Source organism: Zonotrichia leucophrys, chromosome 3 (genome assembly GCF_028769735.1).
Source record: "Zonotrichia leucophrys gambelii isolate GWCS_2022_RI chromosome 3, RI_Zleu_2.0, whole genome shotgun sequence".
Lineage (NCBI taxonomy): Eukaryota > Metazoa > Chordata > Aves > Passeriformes > Passerellidae > Zonotrichia > Zonotrichia leucophrys.
The window spans coordinates 38,845,778-38,855,994 of record NC_088172.1 but is presented as its reverse complement, the minus strand read 5'-3'; positions in this window follow the sequence as shown (position 1 = coordinate 38,855,994).

Genomic DNA, 10,217 nt, shown 5'->3' with positions numbered 1-10,217 from the left:
CTGCCACCTACACGATCTCAGTGCACACATCTAGGAAGGGATCTGCAGAACAAAAGACCTTCCAAACCAAAATACTGATGTGTATCCACTCGCTGCTTGGCCAGAACAGTCTCTCTGAATTCCCTCCCCCTCCCTTCCAGCCCTTAGAAAAGGGATATATCACTCCAGGCCCTGCTCTTTTCGAGATGCCAGGGAGTGTGGTGCCAGAGGACGAGCTTGGGCTCGATCATCTCAGAGGCCTTTTCCAATCAAATTGATGCTGTGTGATTCCGTGACAAGTAAAGGACAAGACAGACGGGGCTGCCTGGAGTTAGAGGCCAAGTGCATGGCTGGTAAGGGCAGCTAGGGTTGAGGAGGGGGCTGTGAGTCAGACCTGAGGACCAGGGTGTGTTACAAGAACGTGTGGCCAAGCTTGTGTTGTACCAGGATGTGTGGTCAAGCTTTAAATGAAAGTGTTTGTAAAGAAAGGTCTGTTTTCCACTCAGCATTGTCATTACACAGCAAAGCTATTCTTATGCTAAACGAAACTGCTGGGGTTTGGTTGCTGCTAACATTAGGATACGGGCACTCTGCACACCGGGAATGCACTCTGCAGTTTTCCATGCTCGGGGAAAAAAAGCTGAACTGGTATGGTAGAACACCTTCACAGGAAGTTCATTTCGCAATTTAAATATCCTTGTTGAAAGCAAGCAAATAAAGAAACAATGAGCAAGTATGTATGTGATCAAGAATTCCTCAACACTTTTTGGCTTGATAGATGAATGGGCCCAACCTGCCTTTTCCCAGTGGGGTTTGTGTGCAGGTACTCAGTTTCGCTGGTTTCCCTGGCTGCGTAACCAGGCTGGTAAGGAACGCGGCGAGAGCTGCTGTTCTCAGGGCAGAAGGGGAATTACAGCTCTGCAGCCATGGACATTTGAGAAATTCCAAGGAGGAATTTGAGCCTGAGGGAAAGCTTGTTTCTTTTGCTCCATGACTCCTCAACTTGTCTAAAGAGCTGATTGATAACAGATGCACCTATCTGCCTTTCTGGTTTTATTGAAGCATGTTGTTTTTCTGCAACAGGATTTTCTCCTGTGATCTCCCCAGGATATTTCTCCCTTTACTGTGTATACTCATGGTCAGCATTCTTTGTGGAATAAAGAGGCTCTGGAAGTCTATTATCTCTTGTTTAACCCATTTTCTCCCTCAATCTGCATCCATCTTTTAGCAATTATGGAGAATGCAGTTTTCTAGGAGCTTCTATCAAAGGAGATTTTGTTAGAATTTCTTAGTAACAGGAAGAAGAAGGAATTTGGAAATTCCTGAAACTTCTTTCCCTGCAGGAATTCCCTTTTCAAACAGCTTGCTGGGGTAAAGGCACTGCTGCAGGGAAGCTAAATTGCTGGGGATTGCCTGTGAGTCCTATGAAAGGGGGAACTGATGTAGTGGATCTTAAAGCAGGAGGACTGGAACAGTGTAGTCAGTGTCAAACTCAGGACAGGAAGCAGTGGTTATGTCCCCAGCATTGCAATGTCCCCAGCAATGACAACGGCCCAGGTACACACAGCTGCAGGGTCCCAGCCATATGTACCAGGATGACCCAAGGGCATATCCTCATGGGGTGAAAAAAGCTTAGGAACCTAAGAAAATTATGTGGAGGGATTAAAAAGATCCAGAAGGATGAAAGGGCCATTTTTCTATAGGTAGAATATATATTCTGAGGAAATCAGATTTGTTCCCTTGTCTGCAAGCTGAAAAAAAAATCCAGCTACTACTAAAAACCTTCCTTTCTTATGCTAAGAGACAGAAGAAAAGAAAAGGCTGTTCCTTTCAAGTGAAAAAAAAAGTCAAGTTCAAGCATTCCCACAAAGGAAAAATCATACATTTTAAAGTAATATGCAGTAGGACATCCTTGAGCTCCTATCCCCTTTCCTTGATGTACTTGACTCTTTGTAAAGCTGTCTCTAATCCCACCCTGTTTCAAAAAAACCCGTGTTTCTCTCCACACTGAAGCCTGCTCTGCCTTAACCCTCTGCACTCTGCTTGCTCTTCAGAGCTGGGGGTTTTGATCCATTTCAAATATGAGCTGTTTGGGGGGATTATGTCATTCAGGCAATACAAAAGCTGAGTTTTCACATCAGTTTTGTGGTGGAAATACGGATAGAGATGACAAAAGTTAACACTTTGATTGCTATAGAGGATGTATTTGTTATAGGTTCAAGGCTGTAAATAAAAAGTCACTCAAAACTACAGCATCACTATGGAGGTTGACCAGCAGAGTTTACTCTCTGCAGTGTCCTCTCATAAGCTTGTCATGATGATATACCAATCAAAAGCAAATAGATTAAGGATCAGTAGTCAATCTGTAGGTCATAGAAAAATAAATTATGAGCCCTTCTGAGAGGCCTTGTTGTACCAGATAAACTAGATATAAAGAGCTTTGGCTTCTTAGAAATACATCCAACTTTATTAGGAACTGCAGTTATTAATGGGCTGTCACATAATAGTACAGAATGACTTGAGCAGGACTCTACCAAAATCTCTGGGTGAGCCCAGTTCAGTCAGGTGTTAAATATGATTAACTGCAGTTGCTTTGGGTGGCTTAACATTTTATTTCCAACACCCAGTTTCTTACAGTGCCATAATACACAAGGCAATCTGAAGATAATACGGCTATAGATTTTTTTAAATGACCCAAGAGCATTTAATGGAAAACATTAGTATTAAAAAGAAAGCAAGAGTATGTATGATTATTAACAATATATAAGATAATGTAATAAGCATAATACAAAAGAAGCATTCTTAGCATGAGAGTAGGGTGGTAAATTTTGCCAGATGATAATATGGGGACTACGCAAAGGTGGAAAACATTCTGAATACATGCCACACACAGCTCAGGAGCTACATTGGTTCAAAAAACTATAGAGACAACAAACTCCTTATTCTCTGTATTGTGTGCCAAATTTCTCAGACTCACAACTGGATCTGAGAAAAACCTTAAGTCGACCAGTGAGATGAAAGAGTACCTTCCTGTCAAACCCTACCTTCAGTGCAACTTCTTTCAAGCCACAAATTTGGCTTCTGAGCACTGGGTTTGTTCAGCTCTTCTGGGGTTCATGCTCCCTCCTGTACCGATTGTCTCACAGTGTGTGAGACTTTATGCAAATGACTACAAGGCATTTGTGTCTGTGCAGGACACACCTTGGACCGGTTGCTGAGCGCTCCTGCATTTTCTGCATAAGTGCAGTAGCAGTAGCAGACAGGCATCTCACTGAGGGAGTGTGAAGGCAGGGTCTGCAGGTCCTGTACAGCACAGCCACGCATTTAACTGCTTTACCTCAGGGCAGTGAGGAACATGTGTGAAATGCTCTGGACCAGGAGTTGACCTGGTGTGTTTTGAAAAAAAAAGGGATGTACCACTCCCTTATTTTTTATCAACAAGGGTGATGGTGCAAGGCTTGTCTGGCCTCTACCAGAAAAGAGAGTACAAGGATGATGAGACCTGCCTTCCCACCCACAGTACTAAACGGTCCTGATATTTTGAGCTGCTCAGCAGTTGGGAGTCATGTTTTGTCAAATCTTTTCTGAGACGGGGTGTACTTCAAGTTTGCTTTGTGTCTTGACTTTCAGTAGGAAGTGCTGTCTTTTTGCTTCAGGGGTAGTTTATCTTCAGGGTTCTTCTCAGAGGTTTCTGATTCCTGAGCTGGGAAACACACATCTTCACATCTTCCATCAAACTCTCTCTTACACAAGGTTATTCTAAAGGAAAAGCAGGGAAGGGAAGCCATAATCCCATTAACTCCAGCCAGATTGCATAATTATTATGGCTGTCAATGTGCTGTCCCAGAATTTGCCCCTACTCTGGGATACCCTTATACAATTCATTACTGGGAGATCAGCTCCTGCCACGTCTTTTTGGTACTTGCCTGTCCAAATGTTTTTATTCCAGTAATTGGAATCTTGGCTAGAAATAGTAGGTGGATTGAGGTCTTCCTGTGTGATCTTAAGTCTCATCTAAAGTTTTTTAATAATGCATCTAAGTTATTTAAATGAAGAAATTAAATGTCTTGCTTTCATATGCTGGTACTGCTATTTTTATATTAGCAGGCTATTTCTTTTTTTATATATCTACACACACACATATATATATTTTAATTACAGTGGAGCTTTCAGAATGACTTGAGCTTCAAATCCCATGACTAAGAAAGATATCTGAATTTGCTATTCTCATGCAGAAGTTGTCCCACGGGATCAAATTATGTGATTTGGATTTGTTATAAGATTACAAAGGAGAAACCTCCTGCCAGGATCAGAGTGCTGCAAAATATTTGCATTCCTAAGACATTGTGGATTGCCTAGGTGGAGCTTCTAGCAAGTATTAAGCCACTTCTGAACTCTCTAACTCTGATGCTGCCTTTGGGGAGACTGTCATTCAGTTCTTAACTCTATTAGAAATTTGGGTGGCTGACAGGCACAGCACGGGGTTACTTGCCCACCATGGGCACTGGCAAGTGCTCAAATATGCATTATTGCCTGCAGGTTTTGGTTCTCCAGATCCACTGTGCTTGTCCACAGCTTCACAACTCAGCAGGACAGTAAGTTCTGAGGACTGTGTGACTCAGGCAAAGGGAAGAGCAGACCTTTACAGCGGCATGTAAATATGCAGAAGGCATGGTGCTAAACTGCACCTGAAGGTTACACCCACAAACTGAATGCACTGATAGAAGCATCCAAGCAGGTAAGCGGCCTTGTTACCCATGTTAATGCAATCTCAGGATTAGAAAAAGGTTATAATTTTATGTGTTATGCATTGATGCATTCTATATATATTTGCATATAGCAATGAATTCTGACTAGGTTTCTTAAGGAAGATACTTTTGAAATAAGGGGTATAATTTTGAAACATATTGTGTAATAAATAAAATGTTGTGATTGAAGGAATTTAATATCAGAAACTATCAATTTATTCTGCTGTTTTACTTGGTTTCAAGTTGTAGCCTTTCAAATTGCCACCAAAGGGTATTCAGGTGACCTGGCTCCAGCTGGGGGCTATAAGCACCCCTCAGTGTGGCACATTCCATGTCACACAGCATGGGAACAACATAATAACTTACAGCCTGACCCTCCCAGCTATCCTGCAGCTTCACTTGGCCCTGCTCAGTAGTTTTTATTTTCCTTTTGTTTTATTTGGCTAATAAAGGCATCCTAAAACTACTTAAAAATTGTACTATTTTACATTGCAGTGCAATTAGACAATATTAAATTAAAATGACCTTATGAGATGATAGATAAAGATGTTAATTTTGTATGTTTATATATTTGGCCAGGATGAAACACTACTTCATGCTGTAGATGATGATAAAAATGCTTATTGTATTAGAGAGGCATTTATAGGAATATCCCATCAGTGAAAAAAAAACCCTTTAGAATGCTATAAATATGCTTGCACAGGGGGGTTACCTGCTTAGCATTATTGATTTTTCCAATCAATAGAGCAAGTATATTACACAAGGCTGCATGCAGTCAAGGCTTTAGCATGGTTTAGGTCTGTTTACACTGGTTTAGCTGTCAGCAGGGCTGCAGATGGATGTTTCCTTCCCAACACAGCTGGAACTGATGGAGATGCAGCACCTGGCTGCTTGTCACCATCCTGCAGCAGGTTACTGCACCCACACCTGTTGTGTAGGTTCTCCTTGGCTCACCCCCTTGGATACTTCCATGGAGGTTGCCTGCCAGCCTTGCTGGCACCAGGGACCTGTTTGGGGTCAGTCTGGCAGAACTGTGGTGGTCAGTGATAAAGGGTTGGGGAGAAATAATGACTGTGAATGGAGCAAGTGTTTGCAAACTGAATTTGTGCTTCTGGTGTAAATGTATAGTCATAAAGCAAACAGATAAAAATAGTTCTAAGTCGATGTGAGAGAAGCCACACACAAAAATTGAACTTGTTTGGTTAATAGTGCATGAAATAAGTCCATATAGGTTCTGTATGTAGGAAAGAGGTCCTGAAGGGATTTTACGTGACTTGCCTGCTGAAAGCTCTGCAGTGGTCAGGGCACAGCACTTAGATCTGCATTTTACACATGACCAGTTTGAGCTGGGAAATCAAATTTCCCATATTCTGAGGCTTTCTTCCATATTTTATCTTTATTTCCAGTATTGTTTCTCATATATGTGTCCAGAACTTCTCTGTTAGCCCCTTTCACTATGAAAGTGTATGATGTGCTCTGCTGCCTGACCAACAGGAGCTACAGTCACTGTATATTATTTCCTCATCAGTAATTTACCAAATTTACTCCTCTATTTTCAGTTTACCCAGAATTTGTATGACCACCAGAATGCTTTCAGACATTAAGTTCTTCTGAAACATATTTTTGACACTAGATGGATTTTTCTACTATTTCAGGGACCTGACACATTTGCAATGCAATCCAAATTATTGCCAGTCATAAATAAATTCATTAGGAATGCCACTGAGTTCAGCACATGTCTTTGTCTTTCTTCCATCTAGGTCATGTCAAGGTGAATTTGCATCTGGCTTTTTTTTTTTTTCCCTCACTTTTAGTGTGTTTTGGAAGGGATAAGCATGACATGTGGAATCAATATTCAAATAATATCAAGGAAAAGAGATTATACAGAAAAGAAAGCACGCAATTTTATCAGATTTTAGAACAGGTATCATGTTACTTGCACTGTGCCAAAATCAGTTCTTTTTGCATCTGAATTCAGGTCAGGTACAGCCTAGGATGCTCAAAATGTGAAAAAATAATGCACTTAATGAAAGCAGAAAGTATAGTTATACATATACTGCCAATGATTCTCATCTGTGGATGTTCAAGTAGATCTTTTGCATGCACGAAGTCCTAAAGTAAGTGAAAATCTTTCATTCAGTAGGATTGTATAGTATGGACCTATGAATACTTTTTTTCTTTTCCCTTTTTAATTTATATATAATCCTGTCTAGGATTATATAAAAAGGACACATTATATACATAAGGACAGATGTTCTGGCTCCTGAAATGTGCTCCCAGTGTCTACTAATTTCTGTATGAATCCAAATAAATCAAACCCACTGTGCTTTTTCTCCTAAATGGCTTTGGAGATTTCCCTTGAATACTGTAAATGGTATGGAAACTCCTGAGATCAATATTTTGCATGTTGCCCATACCTTCCATCATTAAACCTTATTTATAAACTTCTGGGAACTGTATCTATTACATTGTCAAAGGACACTTCTCTGGGACTGTAAGCCTCAGGAAACAGGGCTTAGGTAACATGTTGTTTGCCTACCCATCTTGTCAGACCCTCTCTAATAACTCTAGAATCTGTAAGTTCATTTCAGTTACATTTGGCTCAGAAACAGAAAACTTCAGGCTATGAAGTTCCTCCAAGTTTTAAAAAACATAACATCTCAGTAAAGGAAAGACTACTTCCTTCAAACTACTACTGTGACTGAAAGGCTGCAGTCTGAGCTCAAAGGTTATTTATTATGTTGGGTTTGCTGGCAGCCAGCACATGCTCAGCTCAAAAGCAGCCCCTTGGTTCTCACCCAGCTGGTAGCTAGGAGGCAGGAGGAAGGAGCTGTGGGCACTGGGGGAAGGGAAGATTGATGATGGGCAGTGAACCTGAGGTGTGGACATGGGGAAAGTGTAAGGAATGGGGCACACATCCAAAGAAGCCAGGGCTTTCCATTTCTTAAGAGCAGAACTTGATCTCTACTTGAGAGTGACTAGAGTCAAAAGCAACACATCAAAATTAAGTAGACTGAAGTGAGCTTGGCACCAAAATGGATTTTTAGTGCAACCAGCACAACAGCCACCATTTCAACAATTTTTCTTTATCCTAGTTTATCTTCTTTCCCTTAAGCATCCAATTCATTACATACAAAGGTCGGGATTTCACTGCTGAGAACAGTTTGGTAATCCGATGCCAGTCCACTGTTATTGTTTCTGTTACCATTGATAGCACAAATATTTCTATTTCAAGCATGCTTACTTCTACAACAAGCATGATAAAATTACAGCTCCCAGTGTTTTGTCTTATGCCAGAGAATCCATTGCAAGTGATGGACTCAATGGGTTATATGAAGAAAACTTTGTTTGCACTAGCAGCTATAATTTTGCAATAATAAAGTACTACTAATAAAGGAATGGTTAGTACTCAGAGTGCCCACAGTTACCATTAAGATTTGAGACAGCCCTATTAAGGATGTCTAAAGATGATTGTTCCTGCTTTATAGCCAGAAGAACTGAAACACATGTGATGCATTTTTTCCACTTTCCTAACAAAGTGGTTTAAAACAGACTCTGAATTAAACATGTCTCTGTTAACTTACTATTGAAGCTCTATTTAGAGTGTACTACATGCACTTCCTAAAAATTGAGTCTCCTTATTCTGAGATGACAAACAAACAAAAAAAACCCCTTTCCATGTTTTATTTTTTTTGCTTTCCAACAGTCCTGAAAAGCTCATGCATGTGTAGCATTCAAATTCCTGCAGTTCCTCAGAAGTCTGAGGGTTACTGGAGGAGCTTGTTTTACCACAGGTTTACCCATCAATAGAAAAACTTCAGTCACGAGAAAATGTTGGTTTGGATGTCATGGTATCAGACTGGGTCTGTGCAGAATCAAACACAACAGTTTCAGATGATGGAAGATAAGAGATGAAAGCTCAAGTTCATGTGACACTCCATCACACTAAGGAGAGGTCAAATTTTAGAATAACATTACAGACTGCTGGTAAGGATTCTGCTGGAGAGTAGAGCTGTGCCCAAGATGGCAGCGTAATTTTGGCTTTACTGGCCTCAGTTTGTTTGCTTTTTCTGACAGCTGGACATACAGAAGGGGCAGGAACTTCCACAGCTGCACTGCCTGCTATCTGTCTGTCATTTGGTGTAGCTCTTGCAGAAGCCACATATGAGCTATAGGTTGCCTATGCCTGCATTAAAGGTTAGAAGAAGTAGCACTTTGTTTTGATTCCTGGTTTGTTAATCCCTTTGAGATCCATACTGCCTTCTTGCTGGCACCAGCAGATGGGAAAGAGAAAATGAACTGTAACTTCTTCTACCAAGTCCCTAACAATAAGAATTTGGTTATTTCCACCTACAGCATTGAAGAAGAGAGCCATGGCAAAGCAATTAGTCCAGTAAGATGCATCCCATTTCCTTCTCATTCTTTTCTCAGAGCTTTTCTGCAGGTGGTGGGTTGACCCTGGCCAGCCACTAAACACCCACCCAGCTTCTCCCTTACTCCCCCTGAGGTGGGATGGGGGAGACAATTGGGGCAAAAGCAAGAAAAAGGCATGGGTCAAGATAAAGAGAGTTTCATAAGGCAATGAAAGAAAAAAGCACAAAGAAAAAGAAGTAAGTGATGGAAAGGCACACACCACCTCCCACGAGCAGACTGATACCCAGCCAGTCTGCAAGCAATGGGAACTTTGCAAAACCTCCCCTCCAGTTGCAGAAGTGGGCATGGTGTTACACAGTGTGCAGGATCTCTCTGGTCAGCTTGTGTCAGCCTACGTGCTGTGGGGGCAGAGTGAGAAACAGAGAAGGCCTTGATGCTGTGAGAGCACTGCTCATCAGTAGCTTAAACACGGGGGTGTTATCAACACTGCTTTGGCCACAAATCTAAAACACAACACCACACAGGCTGCTGTGAGGAAAATTAACCCCCTCCCAACCAGACACAATACACTACCAGAGGCTACAGGAAAGCAAGGGCACTTTATCCTTCAAGGAAACATTAATGTGGAAGTTAAACGTGCTTCAGCTTGGGCACATTGATTTAGCACTTCTGATTGTTCTAATTTTACTGACTGTAAAATTGGACAGACAGTAAGACAGAAGCAACTGATGAGAAGTTAGCAGCAAGGGTACTTATGTTCTGTAATAAGAGTGATTGTGAATGCATCATCCCCATGCTCCTAGTCTTGTTCTGCATCTTCTGGGAGGCCACAGTCACTTTCTCCTTGATACTTCATCCAGCCAAAAGCTGGATGTAGGGGTTTGACAGTAAAATTTTTGAGGTCTGGTAGCAAGGGCTTAAAAAATATTTTTTCTTTGGCAGTCAGAGTTTAAGTCTTTTCTAAATATGGCATTAACAATAGGAATTTGACTCAGGACATTTTTTTCCCTGATTTGTATTGGCAATTATGTAGCCTGAAATATAAAAAGATTTTGGCCAGTTCTTTTTTTAGGGTGGTTGAAATTTGACTGAGTGCAAATTTTTTACTGGTTGATG